Source organism: Furipterus horrens, unplaced genomic scaffold (genome assembly GCF_987537825.1).
Source record: "Furipterus horrens unplaced genomic scaffold, mFurHor1.1.pri manual_scaffold_11, whole genome shotgun sequence".
In the NCBI taxonomy this organism is placed as follows: domain Eukaryota; kingdom Metazoa; phylum Chordata; class Mammalia; order Chiroptera; family Furipteridae; genus Furipterus; species Furipterus horrens.
Window position 1 is genome coordinate 51,210,690 of NW_028327181.1, and position 17,023 is coordinate 51,227,712.

General features: G+C 48.6%; 1 protein-coding gene across 3 annotated transcripts in view; it reads right to left on the bottom strand.

Moving 5' to 3' along the window:
* Window positions 1-17,023, bottom strand: part of SHISA6 (shisa family member 6) — a 272,872-nt gene that overhangs the window by 251,116 nt on the left and 4,733 nt on the right. The gene's annotated exons all lie outside the window — the stretch shown is intronic.

Genomic DNA, 17,023 nt, shown 5'->3' on the forward strand with positions numbered 1-17,023 from the left:
TCTTTCTTTAATTCATTTCAACCAAGGAACTCTGAGCCCTTTCAAAATACTGGTCCTCCCCAATTCCAGCCCCCTGCCACCCGGGCCCCACAGATATGGACAGCGGCTTGGCCAGCAGAACGCCACTGCAGTGAAGGGCTGACACTGTAGGCCTGAAATGCAGCCGCAGGAGACTAATATCAGAGTCACCGACCTCCCCATCGAAAAACGCACACCAAGTAGCACGCACTCAATGTTGGTGACCCGAATAAGTACAACACACACCTCCCGCGGTCAAAGAAAGGTGTGATTTGGCTGCAAAGATGGGGTACAGATAAAAAGATAAACATCAGAACACATGGACGGTGCCCACAAGGAACACAACCGGAGCTCCCAGGAGAGAACCATTACAAACACAGTGAGGAAAACGCTCAGGACGGAGCAGAGGTGCAGAGATGTCCCCGGGGTCGCGGGAGACCCCGCCCCTCTGCAAGAGGCCCCGCCCCCCCAGAGGGCAGCCGCTGTGGGCTCTACGACCAGACCCGCATGCCCTGAGCGCTCAGCACGCCTCAGGGCCTGCAGAGACCAAGGTAAACCAATCCCTGCCACCCAAGGGCTCCGGCTTAGGGGGAATCACTCCGCAGCCTGGTTTCAAACCGGACCTGCCCCGTGCAGTGGCCCGTGAGAGAAGCAGTGTTGAGGGACAACAGAGACAGGCTGGGACCTCTGAAAAGGCAAAGAAGAGGTGGGCAAGCCTCAGGAGACCACCATCTGGATATTGTCCTTACAGGGCCGGGTCCCCGGGTCTGCGTGAGCCCGTTTCACATCAGTTGGGCCAGAGCTCTTCTCTGTAGTAGGGGTGTCGCTGAGGTGTGGGGCCAGGCCCCACGCCTCCGGGCCCCTCCCAGCCAGCCCAGCCCACCCCATCCCGAGTCTCCATTCACACTGGGGTTCTAGCCCCACACTCTGTCCCCCCGGAAAGTGACAACCCCGGCAGTTTAAAAACATGTCTGGGCGTGATTTGTTTCTTTCCATTACGCTGCCTCTGACACGCTGTACCTTCCTGGGAGAAGAGAATCAAACTGGCAATCTTATCATTCAGTGGCATTTACACAGCAATTTCAGATTTTCCAAATGCATTCCTCCCTCCGGCTTTCTTTTCTTCGGGCGGTAGGAGGAGGAGCAGGCTCATGCCACCGCCCCCTTCCCTGCAGGGAACCCGTAGTGAGGGAGAGCACAGCAGCTCGCTAGGCGGACCTATGGTCTGGGTCAGAGGCCTGAGGGTCAGGGCCTGGGAATAAGAAAAAAGAACTGCCTCGAGGACCGAGAGCTTCAGGTTCTAATCCCAGCTCCGCCCCTGATGAGCTGTAAGCCTTTGGGCAGATCTGTTCATCTCTAAGAGTAAAATTTACAGAGAATGAAAGGACTGACTGCTGTCAGACGGAAGAGCGGTGCAGGGGCTGGGCGAGAAAGGTGAAGGGATTAAGCAAAAAATATTTTAAAAACCTCATAGGCACAGACAACAGCACGGTGATGACCACAGGGGTAGGGAGTGGGGGAGGTGACAGAAGGAGACTTAACTTGGGGTGGTGAACACACAGACAATACAGAACACCTGAAACCTGTATAACTTTATTAACCAATGTCACCCGAATAAAAATAAATAAATACAGTTTAAATTTAAACTTTCCCTCTCATTAGCAAAACAAGGATCTACACTAGCATGACCTCTAAGATGCCTTCTACTGTCAAAGTGTGATAACTTTTATTTTTTAAAGCACACATATGCAAGTTACCTGATTCCTGCATCCTCCTGTTTATCAACTACACCTTCCCACCACGTTTACGTGGTAAGAAGATAGTTACAACAGAAACATGGACCAATGGACTAGAGTTGAGAGCCCAGAAGTAAACCCATATATACCGATGGCCAACTGATTTTCCAAAGGGGTGCCAAGATCACTCAATGGGGAAAGGACAGTTTCTTTAACAGCTGATGCTTGGGCAACTGGACAGCCACAGGCAAGGGAATAAAGCTGGACTCTTCATGCACACCATACATAAAAATTAACTCAATAGAGATCATAGACCTAAATATTAAGAGCTAAAACTGAAAATTCTTAGAAAATATGGAAGTAAATCTCTGCCGTAAATTTGGCAATGGTTTCTTAGCTATGACCTCAAAAGTACAAATAAACAAAAAAAGAAAAAAGATAAATTGGACATCATCAAAATTATAAAGTTGTCTGCATCAGAAAATGAAAGATAACCCATAAAATGGGAAAAAGATATTTGCAAATCGTATTTCTGATAAGAGAATATCCAGAATATATAAAGAATTCTTAAAATTCAGTAATAAAAACAAACCACCACACTTAAAAACGGACAAAGGATATAAATAGACATCACCCTAAAGAAGGTAAACATGAAGAGCAGCTCAATACCATCAGTCATCAGGAAATGCAATACCCCCTCAGACCCACTAAAACAGCTCTAAGCAAAGGCTGGCAAGGAGGTAGAGGAATCAGAGCCTTCATTAACTGCTGGTGGGAATGCGAAATGGTGCAGGCCCTTTGGTAATGAGTTCTGCAGTTCCTCAAGATGTTAAACATAGAGTTACCATATGGCCTAGTGATTCTACTCCTAAGTAGATACCCAAGAGAAATAAAAACATATGTCCCCATAACGGTTGTATATGAAGGTTTATAGCAGCATTATCAATAATAGCCAAACGGTAGAAACAACCTGCGTGTACGTCAGCTGATGAATGGATAAACAAAACGTGCTGTGTTCACACAATGGATTAGCATTCAGCCTTAAAAAAGCAATGAAGAACTGACACATGCTACCACATGAATAAACTTTGAGCACATCATGCATCATGCTAAGTGAAAGAAGCCAGTCACAAAAGACCACATATTGAATGATTCCATCTATATAAAATGCCCGGATTAAGCAGACCCATGGAGAGAGAAAGTAGATCGTTATTACCAGGGGCTGGGGATGGGGGAAATGGAGAGGGACTGCTAATCAGTGTAGGGTTTCTTTGGGGGAAGGTAAAAATGTTCTAAGATTAAATAACGGTGACAGAAACCTTGATGATTCTCAATGTACAAAAATCACTGAACTGTGCAGTTTAAAATTTATGGATAAATTTTATGGTAAGTGAATTGTAACTCAGTAAAGCTAATATCATGAAAGAAAAGGTTTGTATTATTTTTCTTTCTTTTTCTTGCTTGTCGAGTTCTGAAGGACTCCTACATGTGTGGAATATGGATTCTTGTGGTCAAGTCCACTGCATCAGTCATTTTCCGTGGCGATTTTGGACATTGGCCACGTCCCAAGACATTCCTGTTGTCACAACTGGGTAGGGAAATGCTCCAGGAGAGCCCACCACGAAAAATTATACAGCCCAAAATGTCAGTGGTGGCCAGGCTGAGACACCCCAATTTGTATCAACACAGCACCAGACGAGGTCGGTCTTAGATGCATTCCACAGGTTCCTCCTCAGCAGTCCATACCGAGAAGGGACACTGGGCTGGGCCCTGGGACACAGTGGGGCTGAGGACGCTGACATGAATGTCCCAGAGAGGAAGCCTGGTCTGTTTGGGCCGTCAGCGTGTCCTTGGCACACAGCCCAGCTATAGTACATCCCGGCGTTTGCAGGGCTGCCATCCCAACCTCGCTTTTGTCCCCACTGACAGTGTAAACGGCCACTTCAGAGTAGATTTGCTCCGAGGCTCATCAGCCAAGGAGGATGCAGCAGATATTTTCAAACTGAGTCCCTTTCTGCCAGGGTGGGGAGACTCTCAGAGGTTCCTCCTGAGGCTCTCAAGACAGAGGGCGAAGGGAAGACACCCTTGTGTGGGCCATCAGGCTCGATGGGTGCTGAGTGTGCCTGGACGTGGCTGCTGCTGGAGGATGAGTTTAACTGGGGTGCAGTCAGCCTGCCTCCCTCTGACGTGCTGGAGAAGGCATTCCTGAAGAGACAGGCTCTTTGGGGACGGTGACCCTGTCCTGTGTGGTTCCCATGGTAGCCAGGTGGCCGCCCCGGCCCTGGGGGCTTCCCTGACTGCTGAACACCATTCTCCAAGGTTCATCCTTTCCCAGTGCCCTCTGGCAACTAGAAGGATGGCCCTCATCCGCAGAGAGCTGAATCCTTAAGAGCAGCCCCCTCTGCTAGCCCCCCTCCTCAATGCCCATCCCCCTCCCTCAGCTCCTCAGCTCCCTGACCCCCCTCCTTGCTCCCATTCCTCTCCATCTTCCATCCCCTTCTCTCCAAGGAGCTTGAAAAATATTATTCTAATTCTGAAATGTGCGATCCCAGTCTCACCTAATTAATTTGGATCCGCCAGAGGAAATGGGTTAAGGCCTGAGCTACTTTCTAACCGCAGGAAAAAAACTAGTCACTGAGGAACAGGGAACAGATTCTATAAAACAGCAGGCGGCAGCTTTCAGGGCTGAGAGGCGCAGACTCCCTAAAGGAGAGGACAGAGAGGGACAGACAGACAGTGACAGACAGAGACAGAGGACAGAGGTCGAGACAGACAGAGAAAGCAAAACGGGGGACAGAAATGAAGCGAAACAGAGGGAAAGAGAATAAACAAGGCAGAGAGAGACTTCAGGGATGAGGGAGTGAGAGGAAGAGACGCAGATGAGGAGACAGAGAGAGAAGGGGGGCAGCATCAGAGCGATGGAGACAAGTAGGTAGAAGGAGCGAGAGACCAAATGAGCATCAGTCCGAGGGAAACTCAGAGAAACGGAGTGATTCAGAAGGCGGGAGACGTTCAGAGGGAAAGAGAATCAGCAGGAGAGACAGAGACATGGGCAGGTGAGGAGTGAGGACAGGTTCCGTGCCACCCCCACCGGCTCAATGTCCTGCCTGTTTCGGTCTCCCCTCCCCCAGGGCCACTTTGGCTGCAATATCTGGATGCATTTTTAGAAAAAACAATGCTTTCCGCCTAAATTATCTGGGTAACTGCCTCGCTCTCTGCTCCCTTCAGCACGTGCATTCCTTGGCTTGCTTGTGTGGGTACGTGGCGGGCTGGGGAGAGTAAATTAACTGGGCGGCAAATCTGAGCCGGGAGAACAGTCACTCTGATGATCCAGGCCAGGAGATGTGCGTGTTCTTCAGCACGTCTGTGCACTACCCATCTGCATAATTGAGGTACTGTCCCCCACTGGGATACCACTTCGTCTCTACATGCGTTCGTTCACCTGCCTTACCCGGTGTGACGCCAATACAAACCCTGTGATCTTTGCAATTATCATCGCCCCCATTTTTAAGAAGACATTGGGGCTCAGACTCATCCCAGGGCTAGAGCCTGATGGAGCCGACATCTGAACCCAGTGCTTGTGACTGAGTCGGGGGTCCAGCTCAGTGGGACTGCCTCCCACACACACCTCACTCTCCTGTGAACTGCAGCTTGAACACGGCCTCCCGGTCTCTCCAGCTGGTCCTGGTCATTTAGCAAATGCCAGTTAACTCGGGGGCTTGGTGCAACGATTAGTAAATGAGTGAGTCAGGTCAAGACCAGTGCCTTAGTTGCCTAAAACCTTGGTTAATGCTGTCAGTGGTCTCAAGGAAATGAAAGAGTGCTTGAATTTCCTAAGTGCTGACGTATCCCGACCCGACCCCAGGGACCAAGCCCAATCAACGTTTTGATGTGCTGCCCCCAGCATTCAAGACATGACATCTTTCTGAAAATAGCACACGATTCCCCTTACCAATAGGAAAATAAACAAAACCTTGTTCATAACTTTGCTTCATAGTCTTGCCTACTTGGGAAATGAAACACTATCATTTGTTAAGCAGTTACGATGTGTCAGAAATGAGGCTAAACTCTTACTTGCATAGGATATAATCCCCAAAACAAATTTCTAAGGCAGGTGCCACATTTTACTGCTGAGAAACACTAAGGTTTTGAGAGATTTTCTATCTTTCCCAAAGTCACACAGCTAGTAAATGGTAAATCCAGATTTCAAACATGGGTAGATTAAACTAGAGAGGCTGGCTTTATATGACTGAGTTATCCATCCGTACATTCACCCATACAAAGCTCCAACCATCCACTCTCCAACCCACTCATCGTTCTAACCCTCCGTCACTTAATCACATTTGTTTCATTTGTTTCCTTACCTACTGGGTCCTTGCCATGGTCTCTGAACACAAGGTTTCAGAGTGTTCAATCTTTAGTGGGAAAATCTACCAGCTGCCTCCAACTGCCCCGTTCTAGTCACGTTAGTGAGTCAACACATCAACAGCTTTGAAACGTTTTACATGGTTTCACCAGACACCATTTTTGTCAAATGAACTTCTAGGAAGAACATCCACACTTCACTAGACCTTGTTCTGCATGAGACCAAAGTGAAGAGCGCATCTAAGTTCTCACCCCAACCCTGACCATTGTGGCTCAGTTGGTTGGGTGTCGTCCCACAGAGCAAAGGGTCACCTGTCCAATCCCTAGTCAGGGCACATGCCTGAATGGCAGGTTCGGTCCCCAGTCATGGCGAGTACAGGAGGCAACTGATCAAATGTTTCTCTCTCACATAGATGTTGCTCTCTTTCTTTCTCCCTTCCTTCCCTTCTCTCTAAAAAAAAAAAAAAAAAAAATATATATATATATATATATATATATATAAATCAGATCTGTTTTAAAAATTGGAATTTTTGGTCACAATTTTCACTCAGTGAATAAATGGTAAAACTTAGGTCCCCCCAAATTAAGTGGGGAACCTGGAGATTCTTAGTTCACCTGCTAAGCTCTTTGATCTGAACTAATATGCTTTCCATGAGAACCCCATAAATAGCGCTGCTGACTAAAGAGGCATAAATGAAAACTAACCTCCTGCCTCTGCCATGTCTGGAGTTCTGGGCCATTAGCATAACAGGAAAGGGAGAAAGTAAAGTTCAGCTACTATTCAACCAGTTTTCCGGTTCCCCAGGGCAAGGCAAGCTGGTTCATTTAGACCCCTAATCATTCACTTTCTCTTCATCAGGAGTGGGAAGCAATTTATGCTGTTGGCTAGGTATGATAAAGGCCAAATAGATGAACTCCGTCAATACACTGTTCTGGTTGATGTTCCTATGCTTAAGGACTAATGAGAACACTCTTATTTTTGAAGAATTTTCTAAAAGCATTCCTGTCTAATTAAGTAGAGTACACTAAATATAATTTTTTTTTAAAGAATGCAAGGTTCTTCTGTGAGTGGGCCACCAGTCTAATTTTTAGTTCTCTTCACAGAGAAAACTAAGTAAAATGCAGACAATCTAGGAAATGAGGCTATTCATATAAAAACTGCAGAACAAGTCATGGAAGGTTTGTTTTGTTTTTTTCTTCCCCTTTAAGTAAAGCTCTGATAGCTACTTCTTTCGGCTCTCTCCTAAAAGTAGACTGCAGACATTCTTTCCCAGTTAAATGAATTTTGGTTGTGTGAGTCCCAGATAACTGAGTTTTCACGTGACACTGACACCCAGGGAACCGCTAGCGTCCTCTTTAACCTCGTCCTCACACTTCTCTACTGGGCGGCCAGGGGGCTTTTGTTCTCCGAAACACGCACCCCCGACAAGAGAAGTGAATATATTTTTAATAAGCACGGCCCAAGGAGAATGGCTTAATTTCGTTCTCCTTATTCCCGGTTCTCTCGCAGTCCACTTGAAAGACACAGCTGCCGGCTTTGTGTGCGCACAAGACCGCTCTCCCCTCAGACAGGCTCCGAATGGATGGGGCGCTCTCTTTGTTGTGGTAACAATGTTTGTGCATCTGCACTGAGCTGTTCTGCAGGTCTGAGTTGTCCTCGCACGATTGGAATTCATCGTGGCCGATAAACATTGCAGAACTCAGCGAGCAAAGGCGAGGCCTGCCTGCTTTGTTTTTCCTCCGCAAGCAGGGCAGGTCCCTCCGTTCTGATGGGCGCCTGGCCTGGGGCTGTCGCTCCGTGGCCTGCCGTGAGGCAGGCAGAGTGGATGTGGTCCCCTGGGGCTCTGTTCATCCCAAATAGCATCATCTCTACACACTCCATTCCTTGACTCATCAATCATAGGAAAATTTACCCAGGCCTAGGAAATTGGGTCACATCAACAACAAACCCAGACTTTTCAAAAACATTTGGATTGTTTGAGAATGAATTCAAGATCTGGATGTGTCAAGCGCAGTTCCCACTTGGACCTGGGGAAACAAAAATGCTACAAAGATCTGTTCTAGCACTTGGGCAGCCTGGTGACAGATGAGTTAATAAATGCACCTGCTGCTGCTGTGACAGTTGTTACTGTTGGTGTCATCTTCTTGATTTGCTCTGGGCACAGACCTAAATCTATAGGTGGGGCAAAATGAAGGTGGTGCGGCCTGGTGGTTAGACATGAGGTTTCCGAAGCCAGGGTACCTAGGTTGGCATGCTGGCCACTTGGTATACGGTGCTGGTGATCATTAACTAGCTACTTAGGTACCCGTTGCTTCCATTTCCTCATTGAAAAAACAAAGCCAAAATAACAAGGCCAAAAATAATGTCCACCGCTTAGGGTTATTATGGAGATTAAATGAGTTAATATCTGTAGAGCACTTAGAACAGAATGTGGCACCGAGTAAGCACTATGTAAGTATTTGATTAATAAATACATCCAAATACAACTCCCTAGTGTCTACATAGGCTCAGCCTATAGGACCACAACAAAGTGCAGGTGGAAGAGGGGAGTCTTGGAGGACGGACTCAGCAATGCCAGACGGTGTGGAGAGTGAGCCGCCTCATGGCATGGCTGCGGCCGTGGGTCATCCTGGAAGGGACCACCCACATCCCATATTTCCTGCTCAGGCCTGAAGATGGCAATGCATCTGGTTACACACCAGTTTTTGCTGAACTTTGAACTTGGACTTTGTGAGCCAAATGCAAAGAGAGTGTCTGCTTCCTCCGTTCTGCAAGGCCATCACAAATTGTGCTTCTAACAGAGTGCAAGAATGCTTCAAGGTAAAGTCCCACTGAAAAGCAAAGGGAGTCACATAAGGAGCAAAACAAATCAGGGCTTTTGGCGGGCATAAAAGGGCAAATGGATCAAACTGGCCAGGGCAACAGTTTCTGCAAAGGATTTTTCTTCTTTATTCTTCCTTTTGTTTTCTTTTCTTCTTGCCTTTTCTTGCCTTTCCTTCCTTCCTTCCTTTTTTCTTTCTTCCTTCCTTTCTTAAAAAAATTATAAACACCATGGGTCATTTCCAAGCTCAAGTACCTTTGTACCAATGCAACCATCAGAAGTACATGAGAAAAGATCACCCCAAATCCTCTCCATTTTAATTAAGTCATTCATTTATTCAATCATATGTACTGAGCACCTACTTTGTGGCAGGCACTGGTCTAATCACTACAATACAGGAATGAATAGAACAGGCAAACTCACTTGTCCCCTTGACATCGTGGTGGAGGAGATGGATTGGTGCCTATGGCAGAAACTGGCCAATGTTCCCCAAAATGATCTTTAGATGTTTACATTGTGTTTGAATGACTGAGACCCACATATTGACATGAGGGGTCCATGTGTCCCTCAGGAGCCACAGCAGCAGGCAAAGGGAGAGAGCTCAAAGTGCTTTCCGTAAGGGCCCCAGGTACTGTATAAGTACATCCTGCCATGCCCTGCAGGAGATGTGATGCTGTATCCTCATGCCAAACAAAGGTGTTGGAGACAGTGATGTAGGAGCAGGCTTCTCGGGCAGCACAAACGATTGAGAAAGACAGAGCTCAGTGTCCCCTTGTTCCAGAGACAGGGCACGTGGTGCTAAGTCTGCTCCCAGGTTCCTAACCTCGCCTGCTCAGCTGGCCATTCTGCCAGGAGAGAATGAGGTAAGCCCTCATTTGGGGGCTGTGGCATAATCTATAACAGAATTCTCAAAGCCAAAAGAGACTTTCAGGATTGCAAAAACTCAGAGAAATATGAAAGAAAAGAAATAAGAAGGAGGGAAATTAGCAGCAGCCCCGAGAGGAATTAAAAAAGGAATGCGAAGTAGCGGACAGTCAAGCATCACCAATCAGCAGAAATGGGGGCAGACTAATCCCAATCAATGAAACAGACATGGAAATTACAAAACTCTTTAAAGGAAATACATTTTTACTGCTTCCTGAGCCATTGCAGGATAACAAAGCAAAACAAAACACCTGATATTTGGAGAGCTACTTTACTAAATAGATAAGAATGATTTGTAATTAGCAGACCAATTGTCTATGGAGGAGCATGCTCAAAAAAAAAAAGCTGTCCTTCTGAACGCTGTCTGCGCCCTACACAATCCTTGCAGTCTTGTCTGAGCCATTAATCTGTTGATCACAGTTTTTATCAGATAGAGAAAAGGGAAGCAGCCTCGTCCAGGTCCAATCTGCGGAAATTCTGAATTTGCTGTGTCCGAGCTGATGCAGTTACAGCAAGACAAGTTCAAGAAGGAGACTGGAGTGAGAGAGGAAGGGAACACACTCCACAGAAGTGAGCAAGGATCAAAAAGGCAGATGGCGAGAGAAAGACACGGGCCGGAGACACCAAAGGGAACAAGAAGAAACATTTTAATGATGCGACTTGAGAAAGAGACAAGTGACAGATCCTCTGCTAAAAACCTGAGGATTCTCTTTGCAAATACTTAGGGGTTGCGGGGAGGGGCTGGCACGGGGGTGGCTGGGATCTGGCTGCTGATTATCTGAGGAGAGCTGTATGACTTCCTATAGCATAAAAAGCCTTCCAAGCCGATGGGACAGCATTGCTAGGAAAGCTCAGGCAGATTTCTCAGGATGCAGTAAGAAGCCAGCGAGGGTCAACTGCTAGTCCAGCGGGAGGCTGGACCCCGGTTCTGCATGTCCTAGCGCAGCCCTGGCGCTCCAGCTGGACCTCAAGGCCTGTCATCTCAGGGAGGTGGGTTATGTGACCCTGCTATGCTCAGCAAAGCTGCCCAGACACCAGTGTTCCCTACTGATGGGATCTGAGAGGGATCCTAGGACTGGGGAAGAGAAGCTCTCCTGGCAACTTCTTTGCTATTACGGGGTTCAGCCTCTTCCCTGCTGACCTGGATTCCCAGGACCTCCCAAGGCTCCGCCACACACTCTCAGGTGTCACTCAAAGCGAAGAGCCACACCTCCTTCCCAGGCAGTCCCTCTGGGGGTCCAGATCCCTCATCCTTGGAGCAGCAGAACCCTGAGAAGAGCCAAGGGGTGACTGTGGAGGGAAGGCACACCTCCCAGAAGAGGACACTTGGCTAAGGCAACCACAAATATGTCCAGAGGACAGATGTCCCAAGTAATGAGACTTTAATGCCGGAGCTAATGGGAACAGTACACGGGACCAAATGCCAAAAAAACAAGGAATAATGAGAGTGTTTGGGAAGCCTGCAGAAAGCAGTGACTCCTCTCCCAAACGCAGCCGGGGAGCGGGGCCAGCAGGGCGGTGGCCACCGAGCCTGGTCAGAACTCAGCCTCCAGGAGTCTCGAGATGGGGACAGTAGCTCTCCACAAGGAGGATCCAGGGTTCTCCTGCCCACTGACCAGGAGGGGCATGAGCCAGGGTTGGGGCTGAAAGCAGTGCACAGGAGCCCATGCTCCTGGGGAGAGCCAGGGAATGGCTCCCACAGCCACCTCAGTTGGGTAAGCGCCCTGGTCAGGGGCCCCTGCCCGGAAGCCCCACCACGGACCACCCCACAGTCATCACCACTGACCATGATAACCAGAGCTGGGGAGCGGAACCCGGGGCTGGCAGGGTTTCCTGGATGCCTTCCTTCTCACACGCCTTTCAGGACAGAGGGCTTGAGGGCTCAAGAAACAGAAAGAGCAAGGAACTGGGAAGCAGGGCCCAGACAATCGAGACGGGAGAAGAACAGCTAGGGCGGGGACAGAGACGTGAGCTGCTGAAATTCTGTCTTGTGTGCACAGTGCTGGGTGTTATAAATGGGGTGGCTGGGGGAGGGGGAGCGTGATAAATGGAGCTGTTTATGAGCTATACATCTCAGAAACAAAACTGGCAGTGGCCCAAGGTCCACCCTCTCCCCACCCCCAGGTCGCTTTTCTCTAGCACCCCCATTGCTCGCAGGACCTAGGACTCATGCAGAATTGCGCTGGGGGTCCTTCAATTCTGTAAAAGGTTTCATGTTTGGGTATTCTTTTTCCCCTCAATCAAAATCAGGGTGTTTCATTTTGGTTTTGGCTTTTACATCTTCTTTGCATTGCCTTCACTATCCTCAGCCAATATTAGCCATCCTTGAAAACAAGCCCTTGTACCCCCTGGGGCTCCTTCGTGCCCAGCATTCCATGTAAGTCAGGGTCATCAGCCCAGCTCTGAAGTACCTCATCAGCAGGCCATTTAGCTTCCCATCCTGTACTGTGACAACCTGTCCCAGGGCACGAGCAGGTGGGTCTTTGCTTTCTCAAGTAATCTGAGTATCACTGACGATTTACATCCAGGAAGATGAGAGCCAGCTGCCCTCTTGGCCCCCAAAGGAAATGGAGACCAGCAATGTGTTTGCTGTATGACCTTTCACAAGTCACCAAGGCTCTCTGAGTTGATTTCCTCGTCTGTTAGGTGAGCACCTATACTCAGAGGGCGCTGGAAGGACGCAGGCAGGAAGATACCACCAGTCAAGTGCTCAGCAGGGTGCCGGGTACGGAGCAAGCCTCGCAGAATGAGAGCTCTTCTAAGTGTTTCCCTCCCTGCTGCATCCACGTGACTCAAGTCCTCGTCGAACTGAGGTCACAGGTTCTCCTCGATGCTAGTTTTCTGGGGTTGCAGGGTGATGAGGTTGTATAAGCTCCTGGGGGACGGTCCCCCTTTCCTGACACCTGAGTAGAAGCAAGGGGGCTCCCCAGTCACTGGGCAGGACTGACTCCTCCCAGCATGACCAATGTGCCCTTCAGGGACGCAGCAGGGCCAGAGGCTCTGTCCCAGTCCATGCAGTGGGAGCAGCCCCAGGGCCCAGCGCCTCCCCACTTGCTAAGTCCCGAGGGAGAGGAAGGAAGGCCATCCCACCCACAGCAGCACGGCCTGCTGCTCCCCAGCTGCCGACAGGAACGAGAATTGGCAACAATGCTGCACCTGGAGGTCCCTTGTCACCTGCCCTCAAACTCAGCCCGCCCCACCCCTGCTCCATGACTGTGATCAGTCTCCTCAAATGAATGAACTCCTGGGAGGGTCTCGGGAGGGGCAGTCAATGCACGTTAGGGACCTACTGGCCATGCCCCCTCGAAGCCCATCTTCCTGTGTTTGCCAGCATTTTTACTTCATCAATGGCTGGCTGGCCCAAGCGGTGACCTCATCAGAACGTCAAATTGCAGAGGCGATGGCATTTAGATGCGTAGAGGTGAGAGCATGGACAACACCTGGCTCTGACCCCACGCCTGGCTGCAGGCGTCCCCGAGAAATCGGGTCCCTTCACCCTCAGAATCAAATTAGGAATGTAAATTGAGTTCTCTGTCTATCGTCTCATGCAGAAATGTGGGACATTCTTTTTTTCTCCTCTACCCCTTCTGGGCAGTTATTTGAGCTGTTTTCTGCACATTCATCTCTTTTCTTTTCTCCTCTCCCATTTCTCCACCATCTGCCTGATACAGTAATAAGGAATGAAGCTGATTTTCTGCAGGCCAGTCAGTAACTGTGTTTCCACTCGAGCACTGGCCCCTGCAAGTGGCCCTCATGGAGAGCCGAGCCCTGGTCTGCAGGCCTGCCACTCATTACGGGAATGCCTCCCCTGGGCACCTGCCTTTGGAGACAGCTGACGCGGCTCCAGGGAGAGCAGGAGGCACTCTTTATTTCTGATGAATAACCAGCCGATCACCTATTTCATTCATCGGCCTCAGCCCCATGACTTATTGCTGCTTACAAGAAGCAGCTCTACCCTGAGAGGATAAAAATATGCTGCCATTACACAGAGTCACAATGGCATGCCGTGCCGTGGGCTCTGAAAGCACTTCCAAGAGAGGAACGGGGCAACATTTCCGGAGAAGAGCCAGCGTGCAGCCTCCCAAGGTGACTGCTCAGAAGGATGACACGTTAGGATATGCATGCCCTGGTTCTTTCAAAAGCAGAACCAGGCACACTGCAGGCAAGGGCCTCAAAATGCAGGCCACAGAGATTAATTTCACATAACGATTGGACCCAAATGTCCAGCTTCATTAGCCATTCTGCCAGAAGCTTCTCTGGACCTCACCTTGTATTCAGCTGGGCCCGGAGCTGCGAAAGGGCAGGCCTGGCCCAAGAGGGTGTGCATCTGTGGCTCACGATGCTGTCTTAGTTATGCACGGGCCGTCCTGGAGGACAAGCCTGAACTCGCCCACACGCAGGCCCACAGGATGCCTGGAGGTGTGTGGGGTCTGCAAAGCTGATCTGGTGGGTCTCAGCATTCTCGCCCATCTCTGGGAGAGAGCGAGCGAGCGTTCACAGCCCCAATTTTAATTAAGATTGCTGCCCACAGTTTTACCCAGCACCTGCTGCCCAGGTTCACAACTCTCTGGCTTGTCCTGTGTCTTCCTTCTTAATGGTCTGCATCACTCAGATCTTACTAAAGGGTGATGCTTAGATCAGGTTATTGCCCTTTTAAAAAGATATATAGAAAAACTGCAAAAGGACCAAGGAAGATCCACGGAAATTATTTTAGTGGATAGAAAACCTGAATGAGGCAAGGCTAAAAAATATAGGGAAGAAAGCTGTCACTCACATCTCTAATCTGCAGGCCATTTGGTGATGACTAAGAAATATATATGTGAAGTAAAGCAGAATAGGTTTTCATCGGGCAAGGCAAGTGAGCAGCACCGTGGGAGGAATGCTGGCGCGGACGCAGGCCCCTGGCTTCTAGACCATGCTCACTCACCAACAAGCTGGGAAACCTCGGCACTGGAATCCAGCCTCCCCGTCCTTCGGTTGTCTCACTTACAAAATTAGGAAGTTAAGTGACTTAACCCAAATAAAATCTCTATGCTTCTATGTTCATAGCAGCGTTATTTACAATAGCCAAGATCTGGAAACAGCCCAAGTGCCCATCAGTAGATGAGTGGATAAAAAAAGATGTGGTATATTTACACAATGGAATACTACGTGGCTGTAAAAAAAGAAGGAAATATTACCCTCTGCAACAGCATGGACGGACCTGGAGAGTATTATGCCAAGCGAAATGAGCCAGTCAGAGAAAGACAAGTACCATGTGATCTCACTCACATGTGGAATCTAATGAACAAAATAAACTGACAAAGTAAAACCAGAGGCGTGGATACATGGAGCAGACTGACAGATCTCAGAGGGGCAGGAAGTGGGGGTGGGCTAGAAGAGATTGGCCAAAGAACATATATGTAGATAGGCATGGACCATGGACACAGACAGCAATGTGGTGAAGGTCAAAGTGGGGGGGCTGAGTGAAGGGGATCTGGGGGGATGGGGGAAATGCGATAGTGTCAGTAAAAAACAAAAATCTGTGATTGTGTAATAGATGACAAGAGCACCCTTTTGCCTTTTCAGAATATTCTGCTTTTCCTTCCAGAGAAGAAGAGGAATAATAACAATGATAATATACAGGGTTAGCGATCTGTCCTGCTCTTGAGGAACTGGGACCTGCTGAGGGTTCGCGGGTCAACTCTCCCACCAACCCCTCTTCCCTCTCGGCAATACCTGCAAAAGAAGATGCTAGATATGCAAGGTTGTCAGCGTGACTCAGGGAAAAATAACGGCTTAGAGTTTCCCAAGATAGAAAAAAGAGGAAAACATTACAGCAGAAGGCATTTAAAAAATGAATTTAACCTAGTCCCTAAGATAGTCTGTCACCGTCGCCCTCCCCATCATCAGCCTCAGACATCTCGTACACCCGAGAGTTTAAACCACAATTTTGTGGTTCCACATGATATATAGTGCCAAGGGATATAACAGAAATTGTAAGACAGTGCACTTGATTTCACCGTAATTTCAAAAACAGATCATCCAGCACTCAGAACAGACAGTGTGGCAGGAAAAAAGAGAGGCGACAGCCAGTCACCAGTAGCTGAGAGTTAGTTTCAACAAGTGGCCAAGGTTCTCGCCAGCTACAGAAAAGAAGCCAGAAAGTTAAGATGTAAAGGCAATCCTGCCAGGCCCTGAGAAGTCAGGCAGTGAAGCTAGAAGAATGAAGTTTCTCTTGGTGTGGTTCCCTTCCTCGCCGGATCCACGCGCAGGTCTGGCTGAGGCTCGTGAACTAACTGCTTTCAATCGGCTCACTTTTTCAGCTGTCTTAACCACTGCTTCCCGCACAATTGATCTGAATGGACTGCACAGTCAATCTGATCTCTCATTAAAACAGACTGAAAAGAATGCATAGGACTTTTTCTCTACCTATGCCTTGGCAGCCTAGACCTGTGGGTAAAATCTTGGTATCTTAGCAGCAAGTTCTTTCAAATGTGCCTGCTCCGAGCCTGGGGTGGGGGAAGGGGGACAAAGGTGCGTGCTTTCTGGGCATGGGGTTGGGTGGGAGAGGACACTAAGACAGCAATTAACATATCAGGGAGAACTGCCATGTCCAGGAATTTTGGAAAAGTATTTGCATGGCTGACCTGCTAAATCAAGAATGAACCCTGCTAGACCCATGCGCCCAAGGTAACAAACCGTGAGAGGCTGCTGTGCCTGACTTACCCCAAACTAAAAACTAAGTTTCCCCCACCTGCCCAAGGTCACTGACAGGGCACCTCTGTTGCACGATTGCACGCGCATGTGGCTGCGGGCGACATAGAAAAACCGAGCCCAGCATCTGAGCAACACCATCCACATCTCACCTGGTTACCTTCCTCCTTTGTCCACTTTTGCTCCTTTCTGTGTTCCTGGCGTCCTTCCCTAGCCACTCCTCCAAAAGCCTTCTTAGGTTTTCCACAATTTCACTGCCTCTTTTTTTTTTCACCAACAGAAAATGGAAAACATGCAAGACAAGACCTTCAGTCCAAGGCAAGATGCTTTTTTTCTTCCTTCCAACTGCTATGTTTGAAGCAAAAATACAAGCTGACTCTCTGTTTAGAGCAATTCATTATAATGAGCCCACAGTGCTTCAAAAAGTGGAGTGTTTGGAGTGATTTGACAATCCATTGCCCA